This window comes from Ciconia boyciana, chromosome 7, assembly GCF_034638445.1.
Source record: "Ciconia boyciana chromosome 7, ASM3463844v1, whole genome shotgun sequence".
Lineage (NCBI taxonomy): Eukaryota > Metazoa > Chordata > Aves > Ciconiiformes > Ciconiidae > Ciconia > Ciconia boyciana.
Window position 1 is genome coordinate 43,149,627 of NC_132940.1, and position 17,927 is coordinate 43,167,553.

The window sequence follows — 17,927 nt, forward strand, 5'->3', positions numbered from 1 at the left end:
CAATCATCCTTTGGTGACTTTTCAAGGTTGCAGCTTCATCACGCCAGGAGTACAATGACACCCAAGTTAACTCTGCACGAGACAGCTCATGTCTGGAAGCAATACAGCTGCATTTATTTTGTCGCCATGCTGCCAGACTTACTCTATCAGGTCAGTACAAGCTGAGAGATCTCTGAACTGCAGGCAATGGTGTCACTGACCTTTCTTTTCTCCATTACATCCTCAGTGGATGTTCTCACAACATAAACTACATGTGTTTTGAATAATCTGTTCTGTCTGGGTTATAATCTTATCCTGTTACCACCTGGAATAATCAAAGCTGCCAATATTCAGAACTGAGGCCCTGATCCTAAAAGCCTTAAAAAGCAGGTATTTTGTTCCCCTCCACACACAAAGTTTGTGTGTTTCATAAGAATATGCAGTGACTGGGGTAAAATTATAGGCATTAAAGTGGCATAAAATCTTGTGCCTTTAAAAATAATTGGAAAAAAATTTGTATTTTCTAAACACTGGGGAAAATGTCACTGAACATATTTTTTTAGACAAGACTGTCACAATTAAAATGAAAATGCATTTTTAAGGTAAGCTTTGACATCTAAGAGACGTTTTCAAAACCATTGTATTGATTTATGAAATTCCTAAAGACCACAGACTGCAAATCCTACCAGCCTTCTTGGTGTATCCTGCCTTTCTTATAATGTTGAGTATTTCAGGTAAGAATGCTGGCACCAAATTAAGCACGGGCTGTTGGATGTCAGCTTTACATGAGAATCGGCCTTGTGATCATGGCAATAATGTTAATGAGGCTCCTGGCTTGTCTTTTATTAGAGACATGAAGATTCTATGCATGCAAACCTTCTCAGAAAAACTCATGTAAGTCAAATCTGAAACTCAACTAAATGTTGGAAAACTAATTAGAGAAACAAGTTTAAACTATCCTACCTCAGCAGTTTAAGGCTTTGTACACAAAAGTTAGCACACAGCATGCTATAGTGTACATTCAAGATACACCAGCCATTGTACCTCAATCTTCTGAGGGGACACTCAGTGCATTGATGAAATTTATGTGCTTGGAGTTGAGTAAGCTCCTGGCAATGGATGCACAGCGCACTGTACATCTGCACCAGGACTTCATGATACTGCTTTGTTTCCCTGTGAGGAGTCCAAGGCCACGGCCGCTGCAAAACTGCATAGCAAACACTATCAAGGTCCTGATGTGGCTTAAAAACAACTATTTGTTTTTCCAGTTTAGTAACAGGTTCACAATACACGTGCACAAACACTCGTGCAAGCACAATGGAGGAGGCAACATGGTGACAAGAAGCAGCAGCCTGGGTATATTAAGGAAAGAACCACTCCCTTCGTGGGCACAACTGGCTGAGCATAGAAATGAAATAACAGCCTGAAATCAAGCGTACACTGTTTTCAAGCCTCCTCTTATCTGAAATTCTCTTACTTACTATTAAAAGCATGTAATATCCCTACAGAAGTCTTTCTGAAAGGCTGCATTTTAATGAAAAATCCTGGATACTAGACACATTCTCTTGTTTGTTGATTTGTACTCGATTAAATGGTTTAAGACAACATCTGTAAATGGACCTTGTTGTTTGCAAAGTATCACTAGTGAAGAACAAACACTTTAGGTCATTTTGTTAAACATCTGCTGTGTTGGAAAACCACATCGTGTTGGAAAACAACAGTGTGATGAGAAGATTTGGAAGAGGAACTAAAGTTTGTTTTTCTGGGAATCCCTTGAATGTTTGAACTTAAGTCATATTATAGTCTAAGTCTCACAGAAAAATATTATGGAGAACAGATACTTTGGAATGAATGCTTGTTTATTCATGCCCATTTATCAAACCCATATGTATACAACCATCTTCTATTCAGCTACTGTAAGTACTTAAGTCTCTCACAAACGAGCTGCGTGCACAACTCCCTATGCATCATTTAAAGGAAAAAGAGACAAAGTTCACAGACTAATGAACTGTACCAGGACAGACTGATTTCTCTAAATTTTAGCTTTAACTTGGGTCAAATTCTTTAAGCTTATACTTGATTTTAAGAATGCAAATGATCTCTTGGAAACCAATGGAAATACTCACACTTTAAATTAAACACATGCTGGATTACGTTGGTGTTTCAGGACCCTGGGAATATTCTGTCACTGCTTTTAGCCCATGACATTCCTACATGCATGACAGACATTTATGAAATACAATTTTTACACAAAATTGCTGCACACAATTCAAGTAAAAATTTATGCCACATTGGGTTGTTTAGATACCTTACCTGAGTGCGTTACTCTACATAAAACACAATTCTTCAAAGCATCACTAGACATTAAATTCAAGGCTTTCTATAGACATGCTTCCTCTAAAGCTACCTTTGTATTACAAAAGTTGGAATTAATTTCAATAGTATCTACTTTAATCATATTTATAATTCACAATTGTTACGAAACCTTCTAGTATTTAGCAAATATTATTTTACTAAGACATCTAATATTTTTAGGAAAAACCTGTAAGAAACAGAAAAGTACCTGCCATAACTTCCTGCCCGAAGCAATTCTTTGGTCTCACTGAGAACATCTTCATACTCTCCTAGTTCCTCAATTACTTCCCATGAAAATATTTCTTTAAAATTTTAAGCCAGTTAATGGGGGGGGAGGGCGACAGCGCACGCGTATGGGGGTGGTGGTGGTGGTGAACCTGTTGCACACACTACAGATGAGAGGAAACTGTGTGATAATGACCAGCAGGGATGAGAGACAAAGGACAAACTCTGTTGCTGAATCACTGTACAGCTGCAGACAGCCTCCAGTTTAAGCTTCCCATGGATCAGTTCCTGTCTCTCTACATTGATACAGATGCACAGCTGTCCCCGTTCCCCCCCCGCCCCTTTCCTGACCACAGTACCCTAGTTTCATATCTGCATTCCTGCCCCACTTCCATAAGGGAAATGCATCCTGGGCTCATAAACCCATTTACAATATGCTATGATCACTAGTTGGGAACTCTTGCAACATTTCCTACCACAATGCAATCTTTTGAGAGGCACATGGCAAGTGAAGTGTTATTATTACAGCCCCAAAAGCCTGGGTTCTTTCTATTCAGGTTCCAGTATTCATTTTAGGATTTAAGTCAGTGTCACATTTTTTGAGGTAAGCTTATTTCATTTATTATACACCTGCTGTGTGCAGGCCTGTGACACCTGTTGCAGGATTCCTTCATGTGCTGTTTCTGAACAGAGTAATAGGGAGTAGTGTATTTTAGTCCATAAAGAAGAAAAAGGACCAACAACGTGTGGTTCAAACCACGCATGTATTCGTCTATATTAACACAATGATTTCTTTTCCTGCATGTCCTCACCTCCCTCGCACTAGGTACTAACCTGTCGTGTTGCCATTAGCTATATCCCGCTTTTGCAGCCCTGACTTTGGTTATCATTCAGAAATTACAGAAGGAACACCAATGCTGACACCAACCAATGCAGACACCACTAGCATTCAGTGTGATTATACCTAGATTCTGTCTCCTCTCCTATGGACCTGACGCGGCTTGCCTGTCACAAACATAATGAATTCTGCTGCACCTTAGCTGCATCTACAGATGGAGGGAATGGCACTTTGTTATTGCTTTACCTGCCATATAGCTCTTCACACACATTTGCACTGGAACTGCCAAAAATACTCCCTTCTGTCCTTTGCAGTGGAAGATACTACAAGACCCTGGCTTACCATGTCATGTTCAATCATAATCACAATCATCATCTTGGCACATACAGAGCATTGAGCAGAGGCTAAACCAGTAGGCTCTACTGAGTTAAAGCAGTTCGTTGTTCTGTTGTTTGGGGGTTTTTTTGGTGTTTTGTTTTGGTTTTTTTAAAGAGTTACAACAAAGCTCTATCACAGTTATGATTCCTGAGCTGTGGACAGGATACTGACTTCTCCATCTGACATGCACATTCTTCTATGTACATTTATCCTTCTGTGTCACACAGCTAAACAGCCAGAAACAGAAATATGCAAAATCATTTAAAAAAAAAAATCAACATAAATATCTTACTACTAATAAATCAAGCACTGTATCATCTCTACAAAGATACAGAATGAATTTGTTTTTCTCTGGCTTAGGTCTGCATTTGTATCACCTCAACAATATTAAACACAGGTATGCATTTATTTAAAATGCATTTCAGACTCATTTTTAATAAATACTGACTCCAAATTACTCACCCTCAACTTTACCTTAAACTGAACTAGCCCAGTTTTTTGCAACCTGTTCTGCTAAATAAAACAGATCCGTGGCTCTTAAATTTACATCAGAATATTTATGTCACAAAGCTGGAATACATGTGAATATGTATAACTACCATGAAGTGTGGTGCTGCATTAATGTTTCCTCTATTAACTGAACAGTATCAAGAGACACCAATACTTCCTAGAAAAAAAGTAATTTATCTTACAAAAGAAGTAGGTTTTAGCCATCAGCCAACTACTGATTACTTCAAAGAACTCAGTGTTACTCAGATTATAAGACGACTAGCTGCTGGCCACTGTATCCATATTTCACTGTAATTTCTTTAACCCTCATGCTATTTCATTCTTTGCATTACCTTTGCAAATACAGCCCTGATTCTGAAAAGATTTGTTCCCATTCTTCAGAAGGAGCTCAACAGAGATCAACTAATCTACATACAGTGCATGCATAATCACACACAGCAAGAGTGGGCAACATCAGGATGTAGGTTACTATAACAGGAGAAAATTCAACATTTTGAAATCTCTATTTTTTGCACATGCAAGATTAAATAAACCCTGTAAAATCATTTGGAAGTATTCATTAATTACAGATTATCCAGCAGTCACAAAATCACCCCTGGGCTTATTTCATGAAAGCATACAGCATAACTTACTATACTTCCTCCATGCTATTGCTTCCTACTCCACGGCGGTGCTAGCACATTTCCCAAAATTGCAATGGTTGGTAGCCACCTCCTGTTCTCTTTTAAAACACTACATCAATATGTTAACACTATTGCAAATTCTCAGAGACCTACATTATATCCAATAAATTAAAGCTGATTTAGAAAAACTGGAAAGATTTTATAATAAATTAAACATTTAAGATTTGGCTTTACATGTTTGTTTCCAGTCACATCTAAGATGAAAGAAACTAGATTGCTTTGACAAATTTATCAAAACACATGCATATTTCATATATCACTCAGCAGTGGAACAGACTCCAACTTAATAAGATAACACAAAAGCTACCTTTCTCCCAAATATATTATATTCAAGCAAACAAAAATTGTTTTCTCCTTGGTCACAGGTATCAACAATATCAAAGGGTCTTCTTCTTAATAGTAAATGTTAATTATGGGAACATATTATATCAGATATTCCAATTTCAAACTTTCCAAAGAGAAATGAATGACAAGGTCAGGCTTCCCTAGTGATGTTAAAGTTTCTGATGGCTATCAAAAGGTTCAAATGCCCCAAACACACTCAAATGTTAAGTACCTGCCACTGAATTCACTGAGATTAGTAATGCTAAGTTTGTTCACATTTGTTTGCATCACTAGGGCATGGTTAATATTCCACTTATTTCAGAGTACCATGTTTATGTAATAAAAGTAATTTAATTACCTGTCCTCTGATCTCTTAACAACTAGAAAAAGACTCATTCCTTCACGTTTCTAGCTCTAGTGATTTGCTCATTTTCAGGATGAAAGAGATGATTTGTTTGTACTTTATGCTTTTTGGGTATTCGGCAAACACTGTTATATATCCTCCTATACCTGGGTTACAGCTGATGTCAGAACAAGATTAAATTAAGAACCAAGAATGCTCTTTACAATTCCATAAATACAAAATTGGAGTTGGGTAGTTTGGAAAGCCTACCAATGGGGACAAATAACAAATAAAGCCTACAATACTACAGGAAAAAGTCCTTCTCTTTCCAGGACTTAAACCACTTTATGAAGGTTTGCCTTTAATGCAACTACAGGAGTATTATTACAACTTCTGTAGAAAGAATTCAGAGTTACAGCCATACAGGTCAGAACACACAACAGGAACAGACTTTAGGTCACTAAGACATATCCCTAGCATCTGAGGCAGTCAATGTCTTCCATAAATGAAAATAAGATTGTTTTACTTTCATTACCCATTGGAATATGGTTTTGGAATAAATGCACACATGAAACACTAAGTATTAAAAAAATCAATCTACTTGGTGCAAAAAAAGTTAAAAGAAAACACTACATATTGATATTACTCATAACTCCCTTATACTGTTTGAAAATAAAGCAGGACTCAGTATCTGACACTCAATATACTCAGAATTGCTCTCATAGAGATACACACTTGCTTGTCTAAAGTTGTAGAACACTGTCAGTTCTCTTGACTAGGACACATCTTGTGTTGGGCATATTACTTGAAACTTAACCCTATGGACAAGTGAAAATGTGAACTTTCATCTTCTTTTCAGCTTAGTTGCAAGCCCTGATGCCTGCAGTGTAATATGAACGCTCTCTCAAATTCCAGCTCTGTGGAGCAATAAAGAGTTCCAACTGCATAATTACTAAGCCAATCTCCTGTCTTATGTTTTATCTCTTGGGTCCAAAATTTCTAATTAATATGAAAGCACACCTTCAAGGGCAGGAAGAGCAGACTCTGTATGTAGCCAGAAAACACAAGAGTTGATTTTTCAATACGAGGCTGCTGAGGGAGTTCTCTCCTTGTCCTTAAGCAAGCCAGCCTCATTTTCCTAGGTGTGAAGAAGAGCCATACATTGCTTTAGCATCTCCATGTGTACCTGAAGTTTTTAACTTTTTCTTTTAATGCCCTGTTCTAAAGATTACTGTTCTGATCAGAGAGCATTCAACTTGCTATCACAAGAAACCAAGCAGCACAGTATTGAAGTCTTAATTTTAGTAAAAATCGTCTGAATGGCTCATTACTTTTCAGTTTCGTTGCTTTGAGCCATTCACTGCATAAACTAAATGACGTGTAAAGTGAAGAACAGTTCAATTTCTATAGGCTATTAAAACAGAAATATGGGAGGTTGGGAGTTGGGAAAATGGTCATGCTGCAGTGGAGTGCTGGTCCATTTAGAACTACTGCATGTGTCTGAGTTTCTTTACAGAAAAAAGAAAAATTACACTGAACAATGAACTCTCTTTAAAAAAGTATTGTCCATTATAAATCATGCTCTGCAATACATACAGAATATGCATAATCCTTGTCTGAATCATAATAAGCATTTGGCCTTACTGATAGCTTGCAGCATTTATTGCCACAACATAACTGTGTTTTATACAAAAGCATTTTAAAAATCACTGCTTTCCAATATAAATTGCCCCTTTTTTTAGAGTCATGAGATCAGATCAATAAGAGCACTTGATTTCCTTTTTCTGTGTAGCAAGCATTGAGCCCTCTTAAAAGGAAAGCTTTTATGGTGGATAGCAGCCAACATGCTATGGCAGCACAGGGAAAGAATGGTCTGTCACTGCAGGTTCAAAACCCAGACAAGGAACAGGAAAGATGAAAAGACTGGTGCCATCTTCTCTATAGGATATGGCTAAATCATGACTAAATAATGGCAACTTTGTCCGCTCAAGGGAAGTTGTCCCAGAAATGCTGCTCCTTATCACTTGTTATTTTAACCACTTCTGAATATTCACATAGGAAGACAGTCAACCAAAGAAGTTTGCTTATGCTTACTTCTCAAATACAGTCACTGAAAGCGTAAGTTGATTTTTAGAATAAAGCATTAATAAATAACAAAAAGGTTGGGAAATGGGGGATATCAGATTCGAAAGAGGGAAAGAAAAGTATAAATAAAACTACCAAAGACTTTCACTACATCACTTCTTGTTCTATAATGTTAATGGACCATTGCAACAAGCTGCTTTTTCTACTCTCAGAAAGTATCTGTAGATTGACTCTACCAAACCCACAGATTATCAACTGAGGTAAACAGATTATTTATTTAATTTTAGGAGCATTTTGCTAAAAAGGCAGTTGCTCTAGTTTAGAAATCATTCAGTTTGAGAAGATAAATCCAGACAAGTATTGCAAACCTCATACAAATCTCAAACACCTTGTGCCCTCTAAACATTTGCTGCAGTAAGCAAAAACCTTGCACAAGTACCAACTATTCAATCCCTCTGAACTGTAAAGGTGTTTGAATTGTGACTACACAAAAAACAGTACTACAGTGAAGACTTTATGATATTATCAGTAGGCAAATCCAAGTCAAGCAGAAATTTTCTAGTGACAAAGATTCATTAGACAACCCTGGTTCAGAGAACCAGGGCTGATTGTTCAGAAAATCTTGGGCTTGATAGATGAGCTTGTCTGTTATCTCTGGGCTGCACTGCATTCTTAGCCACAAACAAGCTTCTGACAATATCCTCTCCTCCATACACACAGAACTGATCTTTTAAGGATGAACTCGAATTCTCTCACTTGAAATCAAGGTGGAATATTCATCAGGCTATAAGACTACTACTTAAGCTGCTCCTATCAAAAGATAAAAGCCTAAACCCTTCAGACTCTTAGCAAGAGGGAGCCTAGCCATGGTTACCCCCCCAGCGGAATGCTGCATCCTCTGCAGCTGCCAGAAAGGATTCATCAACCCAGACTGAGCTCCCAAGAAAACACACAGCCGTCCAGGTCCCCAGCTGCAGGGAGTGCCACCAGCTCACGCTGGAATCAGATGGCAGCAGAGGGAACAGCTGTGTGAGCTGCAATCAGGTGGACTATCTACTCAGCCTGGTGGCAGAGCTACGAGAGGAGGTACACAGACTAAGGAGCATCAGGGGGTCTGAGCAAGAGAGAGACTGGTGGAACTGCACTCTGACCTCCCAGAAACGCGAACAGAGACAGCCACCAGAAAAAGCCCCTGATCAAAGGGATTCAGTATCCTCCCCCCACCAGGATATAGACAGGGACTTAAGGGAAAGCAGCGAGTGGAAGCAAGTCCGCAAACATGCCAGCAAGCAAACGCCCTCCTTGCCCACCGTGCCTCCCCAGGTGCCTCTGCACAATAGATATAAGGCTGTAGAGGTGGAGGACCAGTCAGTGGACAACGTGGATGTCAATCCATCTACACCAGAGGAGCGGCCAAGACCAGAAAGACATACCCCCCATATTGCTACAACCGCCACAAGGAAGAAAAGACGCGTCATAGTTGCAGGAGACTCCCTGCTGAGGGGAACAGAGGGTCCAATACGTCAGGCAGACCCTACTCATAGGGAATTCTGCTGCATCCCAGGAGCCCGGGTTAGAGATATCACTAGGAAACTTCCTAGCCTGGTGCAGCCCTCCAACTACTACCCATTACTGCTCTTCCACGTGGGAGGTGACGAAGTTGCAGTACGTGGCCCAAGGGTGATTAAAAGAGGCTCCAGGGCCTTGGGACGGTCAGTGAGGGGATCTGGGGCACAGGTGATTTTTTCCTCCCTCCTTCCAGTTGTGGGCAGTGACATTGGAAGGAACAGGCGGACCCAGTCCATTAATACATGGCTCCGTGGCTGCTGTCAACATCACCGTTTGGGGGTTTTTGACAATGGGGTGGCCTACACGGCACCAGGCTTGATGGCGTCAAATGGGAGCTACCTTTCTCAAAGGGGAAAGAGGGTCTTTGCCCAGGAGCTTGCGGGGCTCGTTGACAGGGCTTTAAACTAGACGTGAAGGGGGAGGGGGAACATATCAGGCTTGCCTGCGGCAAGCCGCGGGAGGACACACAATAGTTAGAGGGATGGGGTGCTAGTATGGGCCCTCAACCTGTTGCCCAGGGGCATGCTGGGGACACTGCACCACGGTCAAAGTCTTGCGGAGATGAGCTGGAGGCTCCTGAGGTAGTAGGGGCCAACAAGGAAACTTCCATGGAACACCTTAAGGGAAACAAGGGGTGTTCCACTAGGAAGGTGACATGGCCAACCGCCCAGATGAAGTGTCTCTACACGAATGCACACAGCATGGGCAGCAAACAGGAGGAGCTGGAAGCTACCATGCTGCTAGAAAGCTATGACCTGATTGCCATTACTGAAACCTGGTGGGACAAATCCCATGACTGGAGTGTGGCTATTGATGGCTACAGGCTATTCAGAAGGGGCGGAGGTGTTGCCCTCTATATCAAGAAATGGATAGAGTGTGAAGAGCTGTCCCTGAAGAACAGCCACGAGCAGGTTGAAAGCTTATGGGTAAGAATTAGAGACCGAGGCAACAAAGGGAACCTTGTGGTTGGTGTCTACTACAGGCCGCCCGATCAAGGAGAGACTACTGATGAAGCCTTCTTCCTCCAGCTACAGGAGGCTTCACGCTCGCAAGCTCTTGTCCTACTGGGGGACTTCAACCACCCCGACATCTGCTGGAAAAGTAGCACGACAAGCTGTAGGCAATCCAGGAGACTCCTGGAGTGCACTGAGGATAACTTCTTAACCCAGGTAATAGACACCCCTACCCGAGGGGATGCAATACTGGACCTGATGGTCACCAATGCAAGTGAGCTCATCAGTGACATCAAGATTGGAGGCAGCCTAGGCTGCAGTGATCACGCATTGGTGGAGTTCACAGTCCTGAGGGATATGGGACAGGCAAGGAGTATAGTCAGGACCCTGAATTTTAGGAAAGCAAACTTCCAGCTCTTCAAGGAGTTAGTCAGCAGGACCCCCTGGGAAACGGTCCTCAGGGACAGGGGAGCAGAACAGAGCTGGCAGATCTTTAAGGATGCTTCCCTAAAGCACAAGACCTCTCAGTCCCCAGATGCAGGAAATCAAGCAAGGAAGGGAAGAGACCAGCATGGCTGAGTCGAGACATGCTGGTCAAACTAAAGAGCAAGAGGGAACTGCACAGGCAGTGGAAGCAGGGACAGGTAACCTGGGAAGAGTATAGGGACGCTGCCCGCTTGTGTAGGGATAGGGTGAGGAAGGCCAAGGCGCAGCTGGAGCTGAACTTGGCAAGGGATGCAAAGAATAACAAGAAGGGCTTCTACAGGTATAGCAACCAGAAAAGGAAAGTTAAAGAAAGCATACCTCCACTGGTGAACAAGAATGGTGAGCTAGTATCAACAGACAAGGAGAAGGCTGAGGTACTCAACAGCTTTTTTGCTTCAGTCTTCTCTGGCAACCACTCTCCTCACCCCTCCCGAGTCAATGGGCAACATGTTGGGGACCAGGGGGATAAAGCCCCTCCTGCTCTAAGGGAAGATCAGGTTTGTGACCACCTGAGGAACCTGAACATCTATAAGTCTATGAGACCTGATGAGATGCATCCCAGAGTCCTGAGGGAATTGGCTGATGTAGCTGCCAAGCCACTCTCCATGATATTTGAAAAGTCATGGCAGTCAGGTGAAGTCCCTGGTGACTGGCAGAAGGGAAACATTGCACCCATTTTTAAAAAGGGTAGAAAGGAGGACCCTGGGAACTACCGACCTGTCAGCCTCACCTTCCTCGCCTGGGAAGATCATGGAACAGATCCTCCTAGAAGCTATGCTAAAGCACATGGAGGACAGGGAGGTGATTTGAGACAGCCAACATGGCTTTACCAAGGGCCAGTCCTGCCTGACTAACCTAGTGGCTTTCTACGATGGAGTTACCACATCAGTGGACAAGGGAAAAGCAATGGATGTCATCTATCTGGACTTCTGTAAAGCCTTTGACAAGGTCCCCCACAACATCCTTCTCTCTAAATTGGAGAGGTATGGATTTGATGGGTGGACTGTTCAGTGGATAGGGAATTGGTTGGATGGTCTTATCCAGAGGGTAGCAGTCAACGGCTCAATGTCCAGATGGAGATCAGTGACAAGTGGTCCTGCAGGGGTCCATACTGGGGCCAGTGCAGTTCAGTATTTTCATCAACGACATTGACAGTGAGATCGAGTGCACCCTCAGCAAGTTTGCATATGACACCGAGTGGTGCAGTTGACACGCCAGAAGGACGGGATGTCATCCAGAGGGACCTGGACAAGCTGGAGAAGTGGGCCTGTGTGAACCTCATGAGGTTCAACAAGGCCAAGTGCAGGCTTCTACACCTGGGTCGGGGCAACCCCTGGTATCAATACCGGCTGGGGGATGATGTGATCGAGGGCAGCCCTGCAGAAAAGGACTTGGGGGTACTGATGGACAAAAAGCTGGACATGAGCCAACAATGTGCGCTCACAGCTCAGAAGGCCAACCGTATCCTGGGCTGCATCAAAAGCAGCGTGGCCAGCAGGTCGAGGGAGGTGATTCTGCCCCTCTGCTCTGCTCTGGTGAGACCTCACCTGGAGTCCTGCGTCCAGCTCTGGGGCTCTCAGCACAAGAAGGACATGGAGCTGCTGGAGCAGGGCCAGAGGAGGGCCACGAAAATGATCCGAGGGCTGGAGCACCTCTCCTACAAGGACAGGCTGAGAGAACTGGGGTTGTTCAGCCTGGAGAAGAGAAGGCTGTGGGCAGACCTTATAGCAGCCTTCCAGTCCTTAAAGGGGGCCTATAGGAAAGATGGGGACAGACTTTTTAGCAAGGCCTGTTGTGACAGGACAAGGTTTTAAACTAAGGGAGGACAGATTTAGACTGGATTTAAGAAGGAAATTTTTTAGAGTGAGGGTGGTGAAGCACTGGAACAGGTTTCCCAGAGAGGTAGTGGAGGCCCCATCCCTGGAAACATTCAAGGTCAGGTTGGAGGGGGCTCTGAGCAACCTGATCTAGTTAAAGATGTCCCTGCTCTTGCAGGGGGGTTGGACTAGACCTGTAAAGGTCCCTTCTAATCCAAAGCATTCTATGATTCTATGACTCCTATCAAAACTCCATGCTTCAGAAGTCAGTACCTTACTTCCAATGTCTCAGCCTCCTTGCCAGGAGGCTCTGACTCTTGAATAAGAAGTTTCTGAATGAGGAGAATGGGATTACTGCCGACTTCCTCTTCAGGGACATCATTAACACACATATTGAATCTTTCCAGCTTTTTTTTTTTCCTCCACAATCCTCTACATCTGGAATAGAAAACTCCTTTCCGTCTTTCACAAACTATAATGCCCTCAATTCTCATGGAGTCCAAGCCCCTCTTTCACCTATTTTATCCAGAGCTTCACTACGGAGATTTTGGATTTCCTCCTTTTTCCTGCATGCTGAAAGTGTCACGCAATCCTTCCTCTGTCCCAGAAGCCACTAACCCGCTATGTTGCTGTGAATGGCCACTTACAAATACAATAAATCTGGGGTCCTCTATACGATTCTAATGCACTACTCCACTCACTAGCCTTTGAATACACAATTTAAAACAGACAGACAAAAACTTCTCTGCTGCTGTAAAGCTGGATTTTTCAGTACCAGGGAATTTGACCTGGAAGACCTAAACCAAAGACATGTGCTATTGACATGGCACATGGAAAACCTGGAAGAGGTAAGCTCTAAAAAATCATTCCACTGAGTACTTCTGAGTGGATGTCTTTCTGAGCATTCCTTATGTGACCTTAAGTCACCTTTATTTCAAGATGTCCTATAGAAATGAGGTGTGAAATCTGACACCCTTCACTGCCAACCAGTAACTTCATCCAGTTTAGAGGAGAACGTTTTAACTGAAAATTGGGAATTGAGTAAACAACAGTAGAAACAGACATGTTGCTAAAATCCTGTTCCTGAGGTCTTACCTGCATGTTCTTAACTTTGCTTTCAAATAGCACTGTGTATTTGCAGAATCAGAGCCTACAGGTCCAATACAAGGTCTCTGCTGACAGATTTAAGTCAAGGCCTTAACACACACTTTTCATGTCTGTATTTAAAGCTCGTAACTTAATACTACTGTAATAATTATCTTATTGCTTGACTTCCATTCTTTTGTTTCACTGGGCCCTAAAAAGTTAAAATTGTTTTGTTTATTTAAAAATACACTTCAATATTTCTAAAAACAAAAAAGACATTATTTTATTAGATGCTATACTGAATGAGCAGAATTTGTCAGAACATACTAAAAAACACAAAGAAATCAATAATAGGCAACGTGAGTTATCCTACTGCCAAAAAAAACACTAAAACCAACCTAGTGCAGCAGCCTCACAGAGATTTATTGGTCTGGAAAGACTAAGGAGCCTCTCGAGCCAAAAGATGTTACTACATTCAGAACTACATTGGATCTAAACACTAGATATAATTTCACTACAGGGACTCAATGAAAAGCATTGAATTTACATAGGTTTTCTTTCCCCAGATTATATGAAGTTAGCATCTGGCTTCTTTTATTAAAAGTAACTTTTTTCTTCTTTTTTTGTCTCCCCTGCTTTTTTTTTTTTTAAGAACAGCTTATTGTTGTGCTGTATAGCTGAAATCAATTTATTCTGTAGGCAGACATGTTCAATATGGATTTAATAAATAATATGACTGGGAAAGTATTTAACAAATATTATTTTTCATCAGGAAATTCTGCTGCCTAAAATGAGAAACTATCCAAGGTTAGTTTGAGACATTTGACATATGCATGTAGATTTCCACATGTGGACGTACATAGATGTTTTGGGATGGGCTGGGGTATGGTTTTCTTAGTAATGAGCCACTGAGCACTTGTCTTTTCATACCCTAACGCAACAGCAGTATTTCGAAGCGCAAGGAACCACAAGTGCTGCTAGTGCTGACCTGTCTGGGATTTTTAGCTATATTAATGTGGAATTCTAACATTACTAATAGGAATCTTTCAACTAGAGACACAACTGCAAAGCATGCCATTTCTGTTCTGGGGTAAAATAGGTTCAGTTATTCAGAGATGTTCAAGAACATTTACAGAGTTAAGATTCAGTCTAGCTCTGATTTGAATCAAGTCTATTAATTGTAAATAGAAACACTCTAATCAACACAGGGACAGCAGGGAACTCCCAGTGCCCCTGTGATATGCTGAATGGACTTTTGGAAAGGACTGCCACACTTCAAGAATGCTGATAGAAAAAGATTTCATTTTCCATAAGAAATGGAAGGAGGGCTTTTTCTTTTTTTTTTTTTTTTTTAAATTCTCCCTGGCACCAGCCAAAGATATATACATACACTTTTGATGAATTCTGTTCCTCAACTTATAAGCAATAGCGTCCATATTGCTTTATCACAATGCGTTTTTCCAGCTATACAACAAATCATACAAGGTCATTACTCAGACCTTAGAGTAAAGATGTCACATATGGAAATCTCCTTGCATAAATGAAATTAAATCGCAGTCCACACTCTCTTTGGCTGACAAGTTATACAGCTTCAGGTTTGCTGGTGCACATCATAATTACTTAGATTTTTCAAAACAGATCTTAGGTAGAACATAAGTGATTCTCCCACTTTTTTCTTTTTTACTCGGGGGGGGGGGCAGTGGGGCGGGGGGGGGGAAAGACTGTCATCATCTCTGCCAGTAATCACATTCCTAGATTACTGCCTCTCAGTAGTTTTGATTTGTTACGAGGTTTTAATACTTGGTTTGGTGGTGACCCTCCCATACGTTTCAATTTAATCTCTACTTTTGTTGTTGACTGCACACTATCCTAACTCAGAATACTTTTGAAATAAATTCTGGGACTTGTTCTGTGTTACGAAGTTAAAAAACCCAAACATTAAGACAGGCCAACCTGATTCAAGTCTGGTTAAAAAACATACAGCTGAAGCTACCACATGGTTTTCCACTGTAAAGGGTATTCATGCTACTTCTCTTAAATTGCTACTTCTCTTAAATTGCCACTTCTAAAACATCATGTACAGATCCATGCTTTAATTAATATGGTTTAACCAAACAGCATCAAATGGTCTTCAATATCACTGGTGACAGACATGATGTAAATACAAAAAAGGATGACATTTCAAGTAGCAGAGTTAGTTTTGCTCTGTAAAAACTAAGTGGAATGAAAAACATTCAGGTCTTTTTGCTTCACACACAATATGCATATTTAATAATTATTAAAAAATTTGAACAGTAAACTTCTTTAATATCTAAAACCTGAATACTCTCCCCTCCCTTGGAGGGAGCACAACCAGGGATGCACAACCAAAGATGGAATCTAAATTGGGTCCAAAACTGAAAATAAAGGAATGAACACATCCACATCTCTTTAGGCTTTTAAGTCATCCTGAAAACAAAACAGAAATAGCATCCAAATACTAACAAGAAAAGAGCCTCTTCACACTTAGAGCTCAACACAAACATTAAAACAGTTTCAGATAAAATTTCATTACCCACATCATGGATCAATAACTGCATAGCTTTTAAATAGCAAGCCAAGATGAGAACATGTCCAAATTACTCTAAAGGTCATTATAAAGGTTTAATTCCATTTTTATATCCAAATCTTTATTCAAATAAATTATCACGCATGTGAATCTGAGAAATTCAAAGGTTAGCATGTAAATAGACTGGAGTTACTTTGCTCAAAAACCCTCAGACTGTTGAAACTCATTTCCTGGCAGACCACTAAAACTTGTACAAAACTGAAATGGTTGATCCACAGAACATTGAGTTATTTGGTCCCAAACGAACAAAGAACCTAAGCACGTGTATATCTTCAAAGCACATGAATCTAGGGCTAAACCTGACCTGTGGAGTCAGTGAGTCATCATGAATGGCTGTGGAAGGAAGATGAGAATGAGTTGCTGTCCTTAGGCATCAAGAAACTTAGTTGGCAGAACAAGAATATATTTAGTGTTTAGATTATTCCTTAGACATGCTATACTGTACAGCATGGCCATCTTAATAACTTGGAAGACCCCAAGCATCTCAAGCTGATCTGGTTGCTGCAGACACTCAGTGGAGTGTACTGCACCCATGCAGAGGTTCAGCCCAGCCCAGAAAGCTTAGATCTGCAATGACAACTGCAAATGATTACACAGAAAACTGGACAACTAACTGGAAATGTTCTTAGGAGACTAAAAGCAAAACATGGCTGTGAGTCCACAGCATGTTGTGAAGAGGACAGATGCCACCCTCCACAGAGAGGGGATGGTCAACCAAGCACCCTTTCCACTCATCCTATTAGCATGTGACTGTACAGCACTAAATGAAGCATAAAAATACATCACAGTTTACTGTGTTAGGATCAATGCTGGTTTTAAGATGGCTGTTCTGCTGCATAAAATAAAAATACTGGGATATTCACTAAAGAAGAAAAGGAGGCTTTACAATCAGGAGTAAAAAGACATTAGTTGCCACTGTGCAACTGCCTCCTAGGAAGGAATGTTGTTTTAACACTCTGGAAAAGCATCAAGTCTTCTGAGACACTATCCAGGGTAGTGTCAGTGCAGACAGCATCTCCACCAAGAGGAAAAGTATTATCTTCAGGAAGTCATCTTGTTTTGATATTATGGAGTGGTCTTTGGTCTAAGCAAGAAGGAAGCTACTCAGTCATGTTGGTGATGCTGTGTGCTGAATTTCAACAAACAACTCGATTCTTCTACCCAAGCAAAAGTTGCAATTAAGCCAATGTTCCTAAAAGCAGCATAAAGCCAGAGTGCCCCTACAGTCTTTTCATAAGGGGGGTTCTTGCATGGTACCTTGCACTCTACCAATGGCAGAGTAAAGCTGCAAGAAAGTCGTAGGGCAGGCAGAATAGGGTAGCAGGCAACAATATGATAGACAGCTACATTCCTTGAGAGTCAGGTAGTGGTTTCCAAACTTTCCACCTGTAAGCCCCATTTTTGTAGAGTTTGAAACACACACAGCTGCGCAACTAAATTTTTGTCTTGAGTTCCCTAGCCTATTAATTAGGAACAATACAGCAACATCACATCCATTCCTCTCTTTCATGAAAGGACATTAAAAGACAATTAATTCTGCTTGCAGTCTCTTCCCTGGACTGAATGCAGATGTGTGGTGGCTCCCCAACATTTCACACAGAGAAAGTGCTTAGATACTACACTAACAGGGGGAACTGCCTCCCTCATCCTTCACTTACCTATCAGCCTTATCCACTGCAAGTGTATCC

At 41.3% G+C, this 17,927-nt stretch overlaps 1 protein-coding gene across 2 annotated transcripts in view; it reads right to left on the bottom strand.

The window, feature by feature from the left end:
• The window catches only part of LOC140653919 (glypican-5-like), a 406,660-nt gene that overhangs the window by 339,580 nt on the left and 49,153 nt on the right, over positions 1-17,927 (bottom strand). The gene's annotated exons all lie outside the window — the stretch shown is intronic.